At 37.7% G+C, this 18,767-nt stretch overlaps 1 long non-coding RNA gene and 2 other non-coding genes across 3 annotated transcripts; all 3 read left to right on the top strand.

Annotated features, from left to right (window-relative positions):
• Positions 1–2,107: 2,107 nt before the first annotated feature.
• LOC144050622 (uncharacterized) lies at positions 2,108–4,325 on the top strand. The gene is made up of 4 exons (XR_013293890.1): positions 2,108–2,216; positions 2,910–2,991; positions 3,389–3,471; positions 4,142–4,325. It is a non-coding gene; the product is annotated as an uncharacterized LOC144050622 (long non-coding RNA).
• LOC144051130 (small nucleolar RNA SNORD67) lies at positions 3,108–3,220 on the top strand. The gene has a single exon (XR_013294006.1). It is a non-coding gene; the product is annotated as a small nucleolar RNA SNORD67 (small nucleolar RNA).
• On the top strand, positions 3,601–3,711 carry LOC144051131 (small nucleolar RNA SNORD67). The gene has a single exon (XR_013294007.1). It is a non-coding gene; the product is annotated as a small nucleolar RNA SNORD67 (small nucleolar RNA).
• Positions 4,326–18,767: the final 14,442 nt, after the last annotated feature.

Here is an 18,767-nt window from a genome sequence, read left to right as displayed (position 1 = left end):
GCGATTAATTACGATTACAAATTTTTATTGCCTGATGCCCCTAATTTTTAAGAATCTTTTCTTTAAAAAAATATTTAAATTTTTTAATAATCTTTTTTTAGATAGGGAAAAGATTATTAAAAATTAGGGGCGTCGGGCGATTACAATTTTTAATCGTAATTAATCGCAAGACTTTACTATTTAACTCACAATTAATCACAGATTTTATATCTGTTCTAATACAATAAAAAAAATCTAGGTTTTCATACTCTTGTTAACAGAAGTGGGGGAAAACATTTTAACTAATAGAAATAGTTCAAATGAATTTTTGACGTCTATAGCCGTCAATGGCATTGCATGACTTAATCATTCAACCATCGCTCGCTCATCTTTGGACTGAGCAAAGGAAGTTGCAGCGATGTAACAGCCGAAGTGACAGATATTTTATTATCCATATCCAAATGTTCCTGTATGTTGTTTTCAACTCATTTGATCAACCATATCACAAGAAATACGTTCACACGTGCCCGTGGTGATAGCTAGCCATGCAGGTAGTTGTGCTTTTATATCTATACTGTATGTGTGACCAATTAAAGGACGGTAAGTCCGGTATAGATGCTGACAAAATAGAATTTTATCAGAACAATTGTTTCACTTGTCATGCACTTATGATTGTAATGTAAAGCTCCTTGGTTTTAACAATGTTACAAAATATCTTGACTCCGCTAATTACTTCTTTTTTTTTTTTTTTTTAACCAAGCATTAAAGTGCATTCATTGTAATGGTGTCATTTAGTGCACTGCCAAACCCAAATTGAAACCATATAATTTTTGTAAGGCTGCTACAGTATATATATTCCAAGTTGTTTTGGCATGAAAAAAAAAATCGATCACAATTTCTTACCTGAACCTGCAAATTGAATACACTTTTTGGAAACGCTATGTGGAATATAATTTATATTAGCATATTTTATAATCTGTGCAATGTTCTTTTTAAGACAAAAAAAAAACATATTAATGCATACGTCTGAAAATCCCTGCTTTGCCAAGCTCTGGAGTGACTTTTTTTATTTTTTTTAAATAAACTCCAAGTCTGTGATGCGCTTGCAGTTTCTGCAACAGTAGTGTGTGTTTAGAAACACTGTGCAAGATGGGACACATCAAGCAGTGAGGGTTGTAGTTTAGCAACGTATCACTTTAAAACCTACACACATAACACATTGCTTTAAGAATGTTTTTTTTTTTTTTTCCTCCCCTGTGTTGTTGACATGATTATATTGCTACTCGGACAACTATGTTTATAGAACAATGTATTTTGAAGAATCTGCTAAGAGCTCAGCAACTTGCTGTTTTGCTGCTAGACAAAGCACTGAAGCCATTGGAAAAGGGGGTCTTGGCAGCTACAGAACTAGTCTGACGGTTGGTCGACAGTCGGCCTACAGAGTATCCTAGTGACCCAAGTTATCATCGTCATCCCGGCTCACAGTCCCTCCAACTCTGCTGCAGGAACGCTAAAACTGTACAAATTGTATTTTTCGGAGATATGACATTTCAGTTGAAGATACTGTTTTGATTGAGCTGTATAGTCTTTTTGTACAAAGGGATTTCATGGCTGTAATTAGACTTGCATTAATTTTACTCACTGGAGAAGAACATTTTGTTTAAATTTGCTGGATTATTTTAACCACTGTTTCCAAGACTTGTAAATGATAGGGAGTATGCCATTTATTTAATAGCCCCCTTTTATGTTACGAAATACTGGTTGCATATAGCTGTTGTAAAGTTAACAATAAGAGGTATTTATGATTTGTTTGGTTGTCATTTGATGTGTAAATATGAACAGACTGTATATGTATTTCCATGGCAGTACTAACAAGCTGTGTTGTGTGATATAGTGAATTATCCCTTTGCTATCTTTTAATATAAAACTGCATTTCAATGAAACTCTTGTTTGAATCATCTTTTGTAAATCATGTGCAACTTTTGACATATACGGCTAACAGATTAATATGAAAACTACCAAAATAAATATGATATAGATGGTTTACTGATTTATAACATCTACCATTTTATTCGACTTTTACCCAAGTCCAACTGTTGAGTCACGTGACTTAATGTGACCAATAAACGTCGCCTTCACGATTGAACCTATCAGCGGCATTCAGCGAGTCAAGATGCGGAAGCGTGGGTTAAAAGAAGACCGCTTGAAAATGTGCTACGTTAATTTCTGATGTTTGGGTAAGTTTTTAATTGTACGGTTTTAGAGACAATTGTGTTTTTGAACAACAGATGGGCATAATAGTTTAGTTACCTTTTATGGTTTCAGCTACTACAGCAAAAAGCTAGGATCGGCCACGTGCTAGTTCTTTTGTCCCGAATGAGATTTAGAAGCGAACACGGACAAGTATTAGTTAACCCTCGTTCATTTTACAACCAAGCAGTTTGTTTTATTTTATCGTCGACTTTCGCCTGAAGCCTCTTAATCAATTTTTGTACTGGTCTACGGTTCTTTTACGAAATCTGATATTTTGCCGTGACCGGCAACTCACTTGAAACTAGCGCTGTTTTTGCCGTGACCGTTCACGGCTAATAGTGCTAGCAGGAGAGTTGCCGGTCACGGCAAAATATCCATTGCCATTTTATGGCCAAATCAACAAATGAGGGTAAAACATTGAGGTAGATATAGTGCCTTACTCGGATGGTTCTAGTCGCTTTTAAAAATTATTGGCTTGCCCGCTTTTAGCGTTAGTTTAGCAATACATGGCTTCAAATGGTTTACAGAGCATTGAAAGACAGCCACGTGGTTTACAAACTATTGTTTGGGTGCATTTGCATCAGTTCTGAAGTTGGCTCCATAAATGTTGGTCTGAACTCTGAAGTGAATCTTCAAATAAGTGAATGTCCCCGTGACTGAGTTTTCCTTTTTTTCAGGTTTAAATGTCACCGTCTGATGGCACGACGGGCACCACATGGCACTGCAACTTGATGACGATCCGTAACTTTTTATTGCACGGTAAGGTTTCCTCTAGGCTCAATACTAAGGGCCACAAAATGAATGCATGGTCTTTTTAGAGACTGTGTTATAAATGGCAAATTTAGCTTTTCTTGTTTAAAATCCCGGGGAGTGGATATGAGAGTGATGAGTTGCACTTAATCAGTTGGGGTGTGTTGCAGTGGCATCAACACTCCAATCTGAATCAACCTGATGACGCACGCTGTGCACAGGGGCCATCTGACTCAAACCTTCCCCTTTCTTAATCTGTCCCCTTTTCTTACCCCCCATTCTAAAAATTGTTTAATTATTATGTGTAGCTGTATAGGGAATACAAATTACTGGTATTATTTTGAGCTGTGACCTTTTATAGACTGAAGAAAAGTTTGTGTATCTATTATGTGTTTCTTTTTAATAGGGTTTTGTATCGGGAGGTGGCAGATTTCTGTGTTTTGATTCGGTGCCTAAAGTATCAGCCTGGTGGCCAACGTGGTTCGTGAGGTTTGTATTATTAGGTTCCTTTTCAATGTTTGCAAATAAGAATGTCATCTGAATCAGCAATGAACACATCCACATCAATTTTAAATGCGCTGTGGTGACCTGACAAATACAGAACTTCTGCTACTGGGTTGTGACTATGAGGAGTTGCACGTGGTGATGGGTCACTGATTGCAGTGGCACGGTTGACCCATCCTGATGATCAGTGGTGACACCAACTGTGCACAGGGGCCATCTGAGTCACTCCCTAGCCCGACACAAGAACATTTTTCAGGACTTTCTCTAACCGTACAGCCACATCTTAAAAGCCAGCATTCATACCCTTCAGATGATCGAGCAGTTTTAAATACGACAATGGTGCATTCAAGAAATTCATACCAGCCTGCAAGAAGGTGAGGGAGGAAAAACTATTCATTCCAGCTTGTAGACGTTTTTTTTTTTTTTTATCTTATAAATGTGAACTGTCCAATACTCTCGGAATGTTCCATACAGGTGTTTTTATTTTTTTATTTTTAAATGAGTAAAAAAAAAAAAAGTTATCTATTTAAAGATTAGGTATTGCATTTGTAAATCATAATGTTCTAACTTTGCTGGAATTGGGGTTTTTAAGTCTGTTTACTGCTTTGCGATTTTCCGATACCGCTGCTCATCAATTTCTCTCTTTTTATTCGAGGTGGTGAAGCTCAGGGCACAAGGAGGGAAGGTAGGGTGAAGGAGTCAAGAGGACCCAAGACCTTCTGTCATCCCCTGCTGCTCGCACGATTGCATCAGAAGCAAAGTCGGGTGTTTGAAGCAACAGAAGCTGGAATTATTACTGCCCTCGCTTAAGTGGTCTGTGAATAAATATTTGGACAAACTACCGACTAGTTTTTGTCTTCAATAACCTTAGCCCAGTGAATTGCTCAGAATGCACCTTTCTTTGTTGTAATTAAATGATATACCACAAGGTGGCAGTAAAACACCAGCCGTCATGAACGGTCAGAAGCCTGACTTCATAAAATACAGGTTCAAATAGTCATACGATATTGGGGCCTTTCAAGTGACCCTTAACATTCACCAGGCCATGATCGAAATGTTAAAGTTGTATGACCTGTTCCTATTTGGAGAATGTTATTCAAGCTTTAGTGAGAGTATGCTACTAACTAACTGGATGTGTTAGAGTGAGGTGTTTTTTTTTTTTTTTTTAACTTTAATAATTCATTCATTTTATGAAAACTTTTCCTGTTGACCCTGGAGCTGATTTCAACCTCCCTTATTGTATTTCAATTGTCGCTTTAATAAAGTGTGATTAAACATAAAGAATTTTCTTAAAAGGTTTCAAGGGTTGTTCTAATGGACTTTGACCGCGGGAGCCGCGTTTCAGTGGCTGATTTACCAGCTCATGTCAGTTGAGCTGTCATTCTTTAGCCATCCAGTAATCACCGCGGCTGCCCGTCAAAATGTCACAGTTGGAGCAATGCAGCACTTTACCCGTCACTCTGACCCAACTGTATGACGTTTGGCCGACCACAGTGTCAGGTTGCGTTCAAAGTGAGTGAAATTTGACGTGGTCTGGGTGGCGTGGTGTCTGTCCTGCTTTTCACACAGAAGCTGCCTTCATGCGGCCCCTATTTGTTTTTCTTTCAAGGTTGACTTTTGGGGAGTTGTTTTTAATTGAATGAACATTTTCTCTACAATTTTATATAAAAAAACAACCCCAAAAACGTTTTATTATGTTAATTAAATTGTGTGCATTATGTGATCATAATCTGGAAAAAGTTTTTATAGGTGAAATATTTTTCATGAAATTGGTTTGGCTTTTACTTAACATGTTCCACTCAAAAACTGGACTGTGATAATTCTATCACCTTCAAAGTGGCAATGAACTGGTGACCTGAAAAGCGATTACGTACAGATCCTAGCAGGAACTTGTATGCTAGTGATGGGAAAATGAGGGACGAATGTGGATTTTACTTCAGGGTTTTTTTTGTTCATTAATTCAAATGTTTTGTAATTAGGACCGAGAAGTTGTTTTCATTGAAGTGCAAGGGAAAGTGATAACATTTCTACTGCATCTTTAAACCTAAAGTGCTGTTGATGAGTTGATGAAAATATCACAAGTGTTTCATGAAGCTTCATTTTACCATCACAAAGTAGCTCTACCAAAAAATGGGAGTGTACAGGTGTATACAAATATTTTTTGGGGTCCATCTTGTTACTGCATCTTGTAGCTAGCTACTATCAATATGAGAATTTACTTTTTGTTTGTTTGTTCTGTAATTAATTTCTAACCTCGCATTGTTGCGGAAAATGTTGACTAAAGTTTTCCCTCCATGTGGGCAGTGCATTGACGCATGTGCTTAGCATATCTGCCTTACAGCACGAAAGAAAGTTCAGAATGGAATTCAGCCTTCCGTCAGCTTGAGTATGTCAGGGGATGTATCTTTTGCTTTTTGTATTTGGCCTGTGCTTAAAATTAGGCAGTGTGCATAAGTCAGTAAAGGTAGAGTCAGTTTCAGCTTTATTCTGGAATTTTGTCCTTAAGTTGAAGTGTGACACATTTATTTATTTATTTTCCTCCAAAGTACAGTATTATATTCAGGGATGGGATTTTTCCGCTAATTCGCGGAATTCCGCTTTTTTTACCCCCCCCCCCCCAAAAAAAAAAATATTATTATTTTTTTTTTTAGTAGTTCATCGTGTATGCACTTGACTCCGACAGATAACATCTTCTGCTATAACAAAGACATTTGTGGTATGCTCTAATATGAGTTACTTTTCATTTGGTCATGATACAATTATTTGTTCATGAAATTTGAACTCTTCAACATTATTTATGTGTTAACTTAGTAATCACATTAGTTAGATATGATGATATTCTCAGTGATAGTTTTTAAAAGCAAAGGCAGTCCAATGTTTTTGAATGTGACTGATTTTGAGTTGACTAAAACTGCCATTTTATATGGGATAGTTCAATATACATTGAAAATGTATGCTGTTGTTTTGTCTATTTCTTTGTCATGTGAGTGCATTGAAAGTACTTAAAAACACGGAAAACCCATGAGCTCCGGCCTTGTCCCCCCACCAGGACACTGCCCTGGACCTAGCTGGGTGCCAGCGGCCCCCAGACCCCCGGCGAAATTTTCAGATAATTTCACTTTGGTCAAATCACATCCCTGTATATTTTTCCCAGACTCAACTTGTACATATCAGATGCTTTGCATTTCAACTGCGACATCACACACCGCACAAGAGGTTGGAGAAGCCACGACAGCCCGTCTCCAACGTGCTTTCTCAGAGATAGCAGGACACCCAAGATGCTTTTCTGTGACAGTCTTGAGGAAAGGTACGGACAAGTGTCTGCCTTGTGAATTTTGGGATCAAATGTGTGTCTTGAATGCCCTCACGGCATCCACCCACACCTCTGAGCGGATGTAGTGTAGTGCCACAAACTAACAAAAATAGGTTGTCTTCTTTTTTTCTTTTTTCTTTTTTTCCCTGGAGAGCTCAGTATTGTTCATTCGGTAATTTTACCGATTTGACATGTCATCATCATTGCTCTCCTTTTTTTATTTTTTATTTATATATATATATATATTTTTGTATTTTTATTTTTTTTGTAGGGGGAAAAAAAAGTTGTCTTCTTTAACCCTCGCATTCCCATAAATGTGCAGACTTTCACTGGACAGCAACATATACGTTTCTTTTCAGTAGCATCCCTATGCTGTATTATGCGTGAAAAAAATGCAGGATTTTTTTTTTTTTTTTTTTTTTTAATAGCCTGCTTTTCACATTTTGTATCCACTGCTTTTGTTGTCATCAAACAAAGCCAGCCATGAGATGCTGTAATAAATAATAATAACACAGTTAGGTTATAAATAATAATAATCAGATGATATGATCCAGATGTTGCTAATGAAATGGCTTGATTCAGTAATTCCCAATTTGGTGTCATGTGTCTCCCAGTTTGTGCATTTCTGTAAAGTACCCCACTCACATTACATGAATTCAAACATCTGTTCAGGAAATTACATAAACTATTTATGCAAATCGACCCCCCCCCCCCCACTGTCATTGACTAACATTTTTATCGTACGGCCAATAGAGAGGACACACACACGCCATATGTCTGTCTGGATGCTCCTCAATGAACCCGTTTGAGGTTAAGTGGTATACAGTGTGTTTACCGTATAATAATCAGCAGCAGCAACTATTGCCTTTGGCGGATTTCTGCTCACCTCATAAAAGCAGCATGCAGCACATTTCTATCTGGCTGGGTGATGGTGTAGGTGTTCACAGATCCACGAGGGAGCACACAGATGAATAGTGAGCATGTGCTCATTTCTCCTCAGGAAAATTTGACGAATATTGGCAGTGCACGGCTTTATGTTTATTTTCACACAGATTGTGTCAAATAAAAGCACTGAATACATTCTATGGGAAAGTGCCACTTCATGCTAATGCATGACCGTTTCTAAATAAAAAGCTGCCATTTATTCATGTTGGTGCCTATAAATAGGTGATATCTTGCCTGTAACCCGTGCATATCTGGAACGCTCCATGCTTGCCGGGTGAAGGTATTATTGCATCACATTGGACACAGATTAGACCACAGATCGCAAATCCCGTCTGTAGTCTTACTCCCTTTTTTGACTGTCAGTGCTGTTTATCCACTCCTGAATAGGAGGATAAACTCCTTTCACGGGTTGAGGGAAGACAGCTAAAACTTGTCGGATTAAATGCGATGGGCCGTACATGTGGGAGACACATAGGAGGGGAAGGTACGGTTCGCCCCGAATGAAATGTGTCAGTGTGACTGCAAAACCCACTCTGGTTTTTCCCACTTGAACGACAACGTAAAGGTTAAATGCAGCAAGCGTCCTACGAGAAGCTCCAAGGCACTGCTCGAGCGATGACACGCCAGAGTTTGCTGTGGCTGCACTGATTTGTAAATTGCGAAAAGATTATTGCGACGGAAGCTGTTGGGGAAAACATACATTTTGAAACTAGAGCTACAGAAATGCGAAAGAGCCAAAATGGAAATTAGGACCGAACCACAGCTCAGTGCAAAAGCCCCTTTATGATCACATCGCTCACGTCTCACTTAGCGTCTTCACGGGATCGTCTTTTTTGGCAGCTGTGCTGTCATGGGTTCTAGTTAACATCACAAGTAGGAAACCTGTAAATGTGAAAATTGGTAGCGCCCAAAAAAAAAGATGCATTGAATACACGGATTTGGGCAAAGCAGACTGACACTGACACCAGGGTTATTATAGTTTTGGAATTTTCATTTTTGGTCAGTTTTGATTTTGTTTTTAAATTGATTTAGTTTTAATTCGTTTTCAGGGTGGGTCTGTTAGTTTGTATTAGTTTTATTTATTTAAAAAGGTTTAGTTTTAGTTTCCGTATTAGTTTTAGTTAAAAAAAAAACGAGTGTATTACTTGTACACAATATTAAAAAACAACACCATGATGAAATTAGCACAGTAACGGCTACATTTTTTGTCCAACATTTCCTTGCACAAAGAAGCGGCATCAAGATACTTTCCTTTAGTGATCTGGCTCGATCCTCTGCTCCATGTATCACAGATGGCAAAAAGAACCGAGGAAGGAAGCAGCTAAATGGCTTCTCCTTGCCACGGGAGATTTGGATACGAATAGATGGTAGCTTCGCTCGCCTCCCAGCTGACACCAACCTTCCCTTCTGCTCTCGTACCTGCTCAGAGGTCCTTCAGTGATGGATGACCTCTTTCTTGCTCACAAACGTACACAATACACACTCGCTCTCCGTTCCAATGCCCATTAAGAACACATCCTTAGAAACAGATTAGGTGACCAGTAATGGAAATCTGTAGAAGTCGGTTCCATAATCCCCTGATTGATGCCCTTTGTTTAGATCAATCTTTGTTGGGGGGGCTTCAGCGATAGTTACAAAATGTCATCGAGGTGTGTGTTTTCATTTGTCCAGTCGCAGGGTGCCGCTCTATATATTGCGCACTTGGCTTGGGGTGTCGAGAAGTCGTTTACTCCTGTGCGTGAAGGCTGTTGTTGCATTTATGATTTATTTTCTGTGCCCAAGCAGAGTCGGTTCTGGTGTATTATGTCAGGAATGACCCAAATTTCTCACCGCTTTCTCCTCTCTGGCTTCCTCCAGAAGAAGGATACGTTCTCCTTCCGCCGCAAATGTCTGAAGGGAGAATGCGGATGATTTCACAATCAGTTGTTTTTGCGTAATCATGTATTTTCTAATTGATGTTGCTTTTCTATTTATTATTTTTTTTTTACAGTCTTATGGGTTGACTGATGTCATGCACTGACGTGAGCAGAGATGAGGATTGCCGTGACTCTCATAGCTGGTAAGATATCATTAGCCATTACATCGGCAGGGTGAAATTAATACAACACAAAGGATTTCATTTCAAGTGCGATCTTTTGGTTCAATTGCAATTTCATTTTGGATTTGGCAGTCGCTGACAGTGAGTGATTATAAGAAAGTAGGAAATCAAATTGCTGGTGTCCCTGCTTAAAATCCTTTTGAGACCGCTGTTCTCGTTCCCATTTTTGAGTCTCTCCATTGAGATTAATCATCACATTGATGATTATATCTCTGAGTCAGCCACGTTGCTAATGCATTTTTTTGGCTTTCCAAGGACATTGTATGAAAGTGCACACCAAATGTTTCCCTTTGAAAATGAAGGATTTCAGGTGAAATGTCAGATTAAATTAAAGTACCGCCACTTTCATACATTTTCAAAGGCATAAGTGGGAAGAATGGTGTATAATTTCTGGCAAGATAAAGTCTCCCAAGACCCCTGAATAAAAGGTGAACAATTTTTTCTGTGTGGACAATTCAGGGGAAAAGAGCATTTTTCCCCCTGAAATGCCATTTGAGACTTTAAAAGCGGTGAACAATGCAGCTCTGAGCACTTACATTGTTATTTCTGCTGACATGTGCTGGTCTTAATCGTTAGAGAATTTAGTGGACTAAAGTCTGCGCTCAAAGAAAGATGGAGTGGGGGGCGCATGCCTTGGTCTTTACTAGCCCAGATTTAGAGAGCAGGATGCTGTGAGTCAGTGCAGGGTGGCATCATGTCCTCCAGGCTGTCAAGGATGGATTTGCACCATTCACCATATGACAAGCACAAGGTTGGAACAAAATTAACACTGATAACGCATCTTCTGTTGACATTGTTTTTTTCATCTTCTTGTATAACGTTATTGGGAATCATCTCGAGGAAATCAAATTGCAATAATCCTTGACCCATAGTAACCTTTTATCTTGCATTTTCTGCTTAGAGTAAGTGAGTTTATTTGTCAACCCAATTTTTCATCAGTTATTTTAATATGCATTTTTTGTTGACACCTGCCTTTTGAAATGGCAAAAAAGTCAACACAATCTGACATTAAGCTGAACATGTTGCGGTCTCTTTGCCTTTGATGCTTTCTCAAATAATTCAGCCTTCAGTTTGCGACAGCATTTTTATTTATTTTTTTGCCTTTCGAATACGGATTCTCTCTCAAGTTTATAAAGTAGCAAATTTGCGACTTTATAAAGTGGCAAATTTGTGAGAAAAAAACTCAAATAACTAGCTATAGTCTAATATGAGGATTTATTGGTGGTAAATGGGACACTGTTTATAGTAAATTGAAAAGGCAGGATGGAGACGGATTCATTCTTAATTTAAACTTTACTCGTCATTCACCACAGCTAAAGCGACAACACTTCCTGATCCCCTCTCAGCTGACTAACACTAACCAATCAGAAACTAGCATACTTTAGGGAAATGCAAGTGAATGACGGAGAGCAGCAGATTCGACACATCAACTTAGATACTCGTATAAAAAAAAAAATTCCAAAATGTATGAACGTGTAAATAATAATTCTGGAAACATATATGTACACGTAAATATTTATTTTAAGAAGTTAACTTAAATGCTTGATCCTCAGGGTGTGGACCTTCGCAAAACGAAGCGTCTTTGCCGCTGGCCATACCCAACAATTTCTATCTCCTTATTTGAAAACCCGACCAAAAAGTATTGGTACATACATCCAAGTAATACGCTATGTATATTTCTAGTAAGTTTCTGAGGGTGTTTTTTTTTCACGCAAATTTGCCACTTTATAAAGTAGCAAATTTGCAGCTTTATGAAGTGCAAAATTTGCTACTTTTTTCCTCTGAATATTTACCCCCTTCTGGGGGAAAAAAAATAATTCTTAGCAACCTGGGGTTACCATTATTGTGGTGTAATTGGCTATTATAAATACAATATGAAATGAATGGCCTATGTAGGCCTATAAAAGAAAAAGCGAATCTCATTAGCTTAGCAGGGGCACGAAGACGGAGCAGTTGAAATGCAAATGAATTGCACTTGTACACGACCTCAATTCGAAAAAGCATGACTTGTATGATTTGACATCATTCATTACATCTACCTAAATTAACCATTCGCAGTCCCTAGATGAGCAAAAAGGGTATTACAGTCTTCAACCTGTCTGGAGCTGCACAGTTACCGTAACCATCCTCTACCGCGTGCTTAATTTTAGCACGACCTTCAACGACCGACGAGACAACTTGTTAGTCAAGAACTTAAGCAGATATTTGACATTGCCCGTCGATCACCGTAGATCACAATTTCCTCCGAGAGCCTTGAAATTCCCACAGACACTTTATTAAAAGGAGTGATTTATCTAATCTGGAGTGAGGAGAGATGATTAAACCTTCCATTGTCAGGGAGATTGACCGTGTCACATCAGGCTTCCCGTCACAATTTAAGAACCCGCTGCTTGATATGTTATCCTCTGAGCTCAGCAATGTTCACTCCTTTTATTTGCATGACTCGCTTTGCTCTTGAATATTGCAATGGCAGAAGTGAAAATCAATCACTGTTATGCATCCTCCTTAAATGTGCCATCAATATTCTTAACATTCTACAACGATTTCTGGTGAGGAAGGTACAGAGGAACATCTGTGGTTAAATACAGTCGATTTTGGCACATATGTAAAACCCCGATTTGGTCAAATTTGAAAATATGGTGGGAAATAATCATTTTTAATTAGAAACTGTCAATTTCCATCGGAAAAACATAAGAAGAGGAAAAAAAGAGCAATGATGATGACATGTCAAATCGGTAAAATTACCGAAAGAACAATACTGAGCTCTCCAGAAAGAAAAAAAAAAAAAAAAAAAAAAAGGACAGGTTTATGTGTTGCCCTTTCAGAACAGTTTTCCTGCAACAACAGCGACAAATTAAAAGACCATTAAAAACAATAAAATACAGACAGCATATTGACTAAAAATGTATTTAAAAAAAAAAGAAGAAGCATTTTACAACATTGTAATGATGACAATGTCGATAAAGAATAGTCCACAGAAAGAAAGAAAAAGATACAATCTCAGACAATATTAAATCCAGACAGCAGTAAGAAAGGAGAACAGTTGAATGCACGAAGTGATTAGTCTGTCAGGAATTCTAATAGGATATTGAAGGTGAAAAGTCCAAATCCCCACTGAGGCAGGAGAAGAGTAATAGAGACAGCCAAAGCCAACATCTTCAGGGATCAATGTTTTGTAATCCAGGACACATTTAGGCATTAATGACATTGCAACCTCTTAAGACTTTTTTTTTGTGTGTGTTGAGAATGCCCCATTCTGGCTGGCTAATCACAGTGCTGTTGAGAATACAAGACTCCCAACATTCTGGGGAGGGGGTTGATTGATTTTGGGACATTGGTCTGGTTGGTCGCTGGCCTGACTGCTCTTTCCAGAATGCATTTTTATTTTGTACTTTTTTCACCGTTTATTGCAATCACATCGGATAACACTTTTTTTTTCTCTTGGGGCATAAAAAGTGTAGTCTGAAGTCAGACCAGAATTTAAATACAGACAAGTAGTGCTGTCACTATCAAATATTTTTTGAATCGATTAATCTATCGATTATTCAATTGATTCAACGACTAATCGTACTCTTTTGAATTTTGCATCAAAGTGTATTACAAAAGCATTTCCCATTTCCTGTTTATTAACCAGTCATTGGGGGTTTATTTCGTAAATCATTCATCATAAAGTCATTGCTTTCCAAAGTAAAACAGATGTTTGCGATTGTCTTATTTTTATTAAACAGACGATAGTCAGTCTGCTTTCATGAAGGACTACAAAAATCAGTGAGCTGTTGATTTGGACCATTTAAAATAAAAAAAATGGCTCCAAACGATTACTCGTTTATCCAAAAAGTTGTCGACTAATTTGATAATCGATTACTTGTCGATTAATCGATTCATTTGGACAGCTCTAACTGACAGTGATTGATGATGGAAAGCAGCTGGGTGAGGACACACCTGACCACACCCTAGCCCTGAAAACACAGGAAACGGAACTGCAATGATTTCAAAATAAGAGAGCTATAAAAAAAAAAAAAACGACTCACAAGAGCAAATGCAGCAATGTAGATTGTACAACTTTGCAAATAACTTTTTAATGAATAATATGTTAAATATAGTAATCATGCAGGACAGTAATCATCCTTTTCTGCATTCCCGTGCACACTCACTGACTAATAAGAGAAGAGCTGTACAAAAGTAATCCCCATTTTGCTTTTACTGTAGAAAATGGCTAAAAAAAAAATTCTTGACAAGTGTATTCATTATTTAATGAGAGACTTTGTGGCTGGTTGTCAGTCCTTTAATACAAAAAGGGTATAATTTTGCCGTCCATCTGAGTCAACCTTGAAAGGGACAAAATATATTAAATAATGAAAATGAAATACGATAAAAAGACTAATAAGTGCATCTCTTTTTTTTTTTTTAGATAAATACAAGTCCATACAAGTATTGATGAGTAAAATGGATTCATTTCCCTCTGGCGTTGATTGCCTCATCTTGTCCCATCTGGCCTCCTCCTGCCATGTGTTAGGCTGCTAAATTTTTTGACTGCCCCCGTGTACGCTGATGGTAGCGTTACGGTTGAAATAAATGAGTTGAAACTACTGAGGTCTGTGTTCAGAAAGTTCATATGTGCAGTTTGCCATTTTGAAATAAATAAGTAAATAAATAAAAAATAAGTACATAAATAAATAAATAAAAAATAAAAATAAAAAAATCAATTAAAAAAATCAATTAAAAAAATTAATAAAAAAAATAAATAAAAAAATAAATTAAAAAATAAATTAAAAAATAAGTAAATAAGTAAGTAAATAAATAAATAAAAAATAAAAATAAAAAAATAAATTAAAAAAATTAATTAAAATAAATAAATAAGCGGCTGCGCTCCAGATGGTTTCAGAAGAAGGTCTCAATTCATGACGCACCCGGAACACACAGAGGCATCTCTTAAATAATAAACACAGATCGCTTTGCCGCGATTCAGTCCACGGCCCTGACAAATTGGAAACCGACCCAAATGACTGAGGATTGTTACAGCTCCAGCTTAAGCGTATGTCCGAGTCAATTACTATCACTGTAAATTGAGATCAATTCATTTCATTTTTGGTTTGTCTTTGACAGGAGATAAGTCGGCGTCGATGAAAATGCTTTGATGAAGTATAGTTGAGTCATTTGGGACCGTGGTCTTCCCTTGAACGTTTTTAAATTCTTGATTTAAAAAATCCAAAGCAAACAAAGTAATTGTGACTTCTCTGACACCCCAGAAGCATTTTGCCTTCACAAATGGAGGTCCAATCTTCTGTCTGTGCTCTTCTGTTCAGCGCTGCTAAGGATTGCCGGGTATTAAGTGGGATTGAGCTCTCAGCCGGGGTCCGTGGTATTTACTGAATAAGTACTGAGGGCGCTGATGGAAAAGGGCTGGAATCTCCCCCGCTCGGCCACAGCCGCAGCCTACAATGTCACATGAGAAGAAACACTTTCTGAACTTACCGAACAGCGGCAGGTGACATAAATGGCAATTTTCCAGAGACATAATGCAGTGTGAAAAGCGTCGTCTGCCACTTTTGATGGACGATAAAAGTAGATGCCGACGTTTGCAAGTGGGCTGATTGAGCTGCTTGTCAAGGAGCAGAAAATCATTGACTTTTTATTGCAAATTCTTCTGCCTTGTCCATAACCTAAAGTGCTTTCTCTGTGGGAATGATATAGATATGGAACTATTCCGTTGTTTTTTTTGTCAGATTGGTGAAGTAAAACAAGAATCAGTAACATTTTGTTTTCAGGTTCCATTCATTCTGGCAGCGATCCGATTGATATTTATCAGTTTAATATGATCATTGTCTTCTGATAAATGAATCGTTCAATAACAATAATATTAGGAAAAGGTCATTTGAGCAATTTTGTTGTTTCAGAAGTGCGTATCAAACTGGTAGCCCTTTTGCATTAGCTCTCACTTTCAAAAAGGTCGATGACCCCCGGTTCGAACATTTTCCCTGGAGAGAAAGTCAAAGCAGCCCTTTCTGTTGCACCGCCCCTTTTACAAAGCATTGCAACGCTTTCAATTAGATCCTTCTAAATTCCCTTCCTGGACTTGTCATACAATATGTACACAATAGTAATTGAAAAGATCCAATAAGGAAGCTAACAAATCCCAATCTCGAGATTTCCACTTGTCCTGTGTGGTGGATGCGCAACTGCAGCAGAAATCACAATGACTTTGGATTCAATTGCTTGCAGTCTCAGGTGAGAATTCAAATTTGATAACTGGTAACTTTCATTAAATGGAGACTACAGTTGGCGTTCCCCGCTTACTGTACCGTCTAAATATGTAATCTACCCAATAGCAGCCATGCCGCAAAATGGGACAACCCTCGCGAGAATGTACATTTCGTTTTTAAGTAGTTTATAGCATTTATAGCTGCCAACTTCAATTAACTCATTCACTGCCATTGACGGCTATAGACGTCAAAAATTCATTTGAACTATTTCTATTAGTTTAACATTTTTTTCTACTTTTGTTAACAAGGGTATGAAAACCTAAAAACTAAAAATAAAAAAATTGTACATTTAGAACAGATATAAAATTTGTGATTAATCATGAGTTAACTAGTGAAGTCATGCGATTAATTATGATTAAAAATTTCAATCGCCTGACGCCCCTAATTTTTAGTAATCTTTTGTTCTTAAAAAAAAAAGTAATTCCATTTTTAATAATCTTTTCTTTGAAAAAAGAAAAGAAAAGATTATTAAAAATTAGGGGCGTCAGGCGATACTTTTTTTAAAATCATAATTAATCGCATGACTTCACTAGTTAACTCACGATTAATCACAAATTTGATATCTGTTCTAAATGTACAATAAAAAAAATTCTAGGTTTTCATACTCTTGTTAACAAAAGTGGGAACAAATGTTAAACTAATAGAAATAGTTCAAACGAATTTTTGACGTCTATAGCGGTCAATGGCAGTAAATGAGTTAATAGCATGTTGCCATGCTCTTTTTTTCTTTCTTTTTTCTGGAGAGCTCAGTATTGTTCATTCGGTAATCTTACCGATTTGACATGTCATCATCATTGCTCTTATTTTTATTATTATTTTTTTTTAATCATTTTTTATTTTGTATGTGTGTGTGTATGTGCATGTGCGTGCGCGTGCGCGTGCGCGTGAGTGCCACGCTCTTGACACGCTAACCAATAGAGTTTTAATGCTTATAGAAACCAATTACATCGATGGCAGTCATACCCTTTCTGGTTTATTTTAGAGCTCCGCTACAGTGGAAATAATTATTCATAATTGCCATGAGAGCAGACTAAAAAAAAACAACAACCTACAATTCCCACTTGGTCCGTCTTGAGAGTCCGTGCTGCTCAAATATTGTGTGTAATATAATATAATGTGCCAGATTGCCTTTCAAGTAGGCCGCAGCCTTTTGGCAGCAGGTTTTAGGTGGTTTGAGGCTGGCAGCAACACTTTCCAATGGCGTAGGGTCTTCTTCTTCTTCTTCTTCATGTGCCAGGTCTGCTACAGACATCGGCGATCGCGGCTCTCCATACCGCTCTGCCGTCAGTTTTCCTAGTAAATTCGTTCCGTGTTGCAAAGTTATTTAAGCTGTTTGTATATTTGGCCTTCCTCTGCTTGTAACTCCACAAATCTTGCCACATAGAATTTGTTTTTCCAGTCCGTTTGCTCTATCTATGTGTCTAAAGAATTGTATCTGTCTTTCTCTGACGGTTTTCAGTCGAGATTTTTTGTCCGCTTTTCAGTCCATGATACTTTCATAATACTTCTGATGCACCACATTTCTTCTGCTTCGAGTCTTCGTCCCAACATCCAGCATTCACGTCCGCACAGAAGAACGGACCATACATTAACTCTTTGACTGCCAAAAACGTTAAATAACGTTTCGTAAAATCCTATGGAGGAGTGCCAAAGACGTTAAAAGACGTTTTTTTCAAAACAGGTGAAACTAACCATTTTCTATTGTTGATTACTCAAAAACGGAATTAGGTAGAAACAAACTTTTTTTTTTCTGATGGAAGATGAGAGTCCAATCTTGTTTTGGCAGTATGTGTGTTTCCATAGTCCAAACACATAATTTTCTATGGGCCTTGAAAGATCAGTCAAAATGCTTAAAATCGTCTGGCACCCACGGCATCCCTTTTTTGAAAACGTCTGGCAGTCAAAGAGTTAAGATTTCATGGTTTTGACTGTATAGGGTAGAGAATCAGATAAAACTACTGCTTCTGCTGTCAAAACGTAACCTTGCCAGCAAGATGAATTCTTGAGAATCATTCTTGTACTGCTCCCGCTGATACGTTCAATCTTTTTTTTTTTTTATTGATTTCACATTTTCCAATACAAAATATTGAATGCAGAACTCGACAAAACAAATACAAGTTCACTTGCAAAGGGTTATCCAAAAGTCAACAGTAAGACATAAATGTTTTCATACCGCTCAGACTTGATACATTTAAGGGATTTCAAATAGAACTCAAATTCTATTCGAAAAATATTAAAGATGGGGGGGGGGGGGGGGGTTAAGAAGTCTTTGTTTTATGAATAAAAAATTTGGCTGAATATAAAATTTGCTTTCGCTGATACGTTTGCAACCGACCCTTTTTTCTTTTTAGGTTGGACCAATCAGGCGTTGTTTAGGGCGGGACAAAACCAGGAAGCACCAACGCCGGGAGAAACGAACAAACCTAATTTGGACGAATTACTCACCGTTTCCTTATTGAACGTTGAACGGCGAGAGGGTGCTTGATGCATTTTTATCTGGTAGAGATGTTTGTGTTTGTTTTTTTCTTTTTTCTTAAGACGAGACCAAAGACGACATTTTCATCTCTTGCCATGATCGCCACATCGTCCAATCAGCTGCAAGTGTGCCGAGTGACGTTCCAGATTGATCATGTGAATTGAGTGAATCCCAATGATCAATCTG

The sequence above is a fragment of the Vanacampus margaritifer genome, chromosome 4 (genome assembly GCF_051991255.1).
Source record: "Vanacampus margaritifer isolate UIUO_Vmar chromosome 4, RoL_Vmar_1.0, whole genome shotgun sequence".
In the NCBI taxonomy this organism is placed as follows: Eukaryota; Metazoa; Chordata; class Actinopteri; order Syngnathiformes; family Syngnathidae; genus Vanacampus; species Vanacampus margaritifer.
Note: the sequence above shows the minus strand (reverse complement) of the source record. Positions and strands in the feature narration are given on the sequence as shown.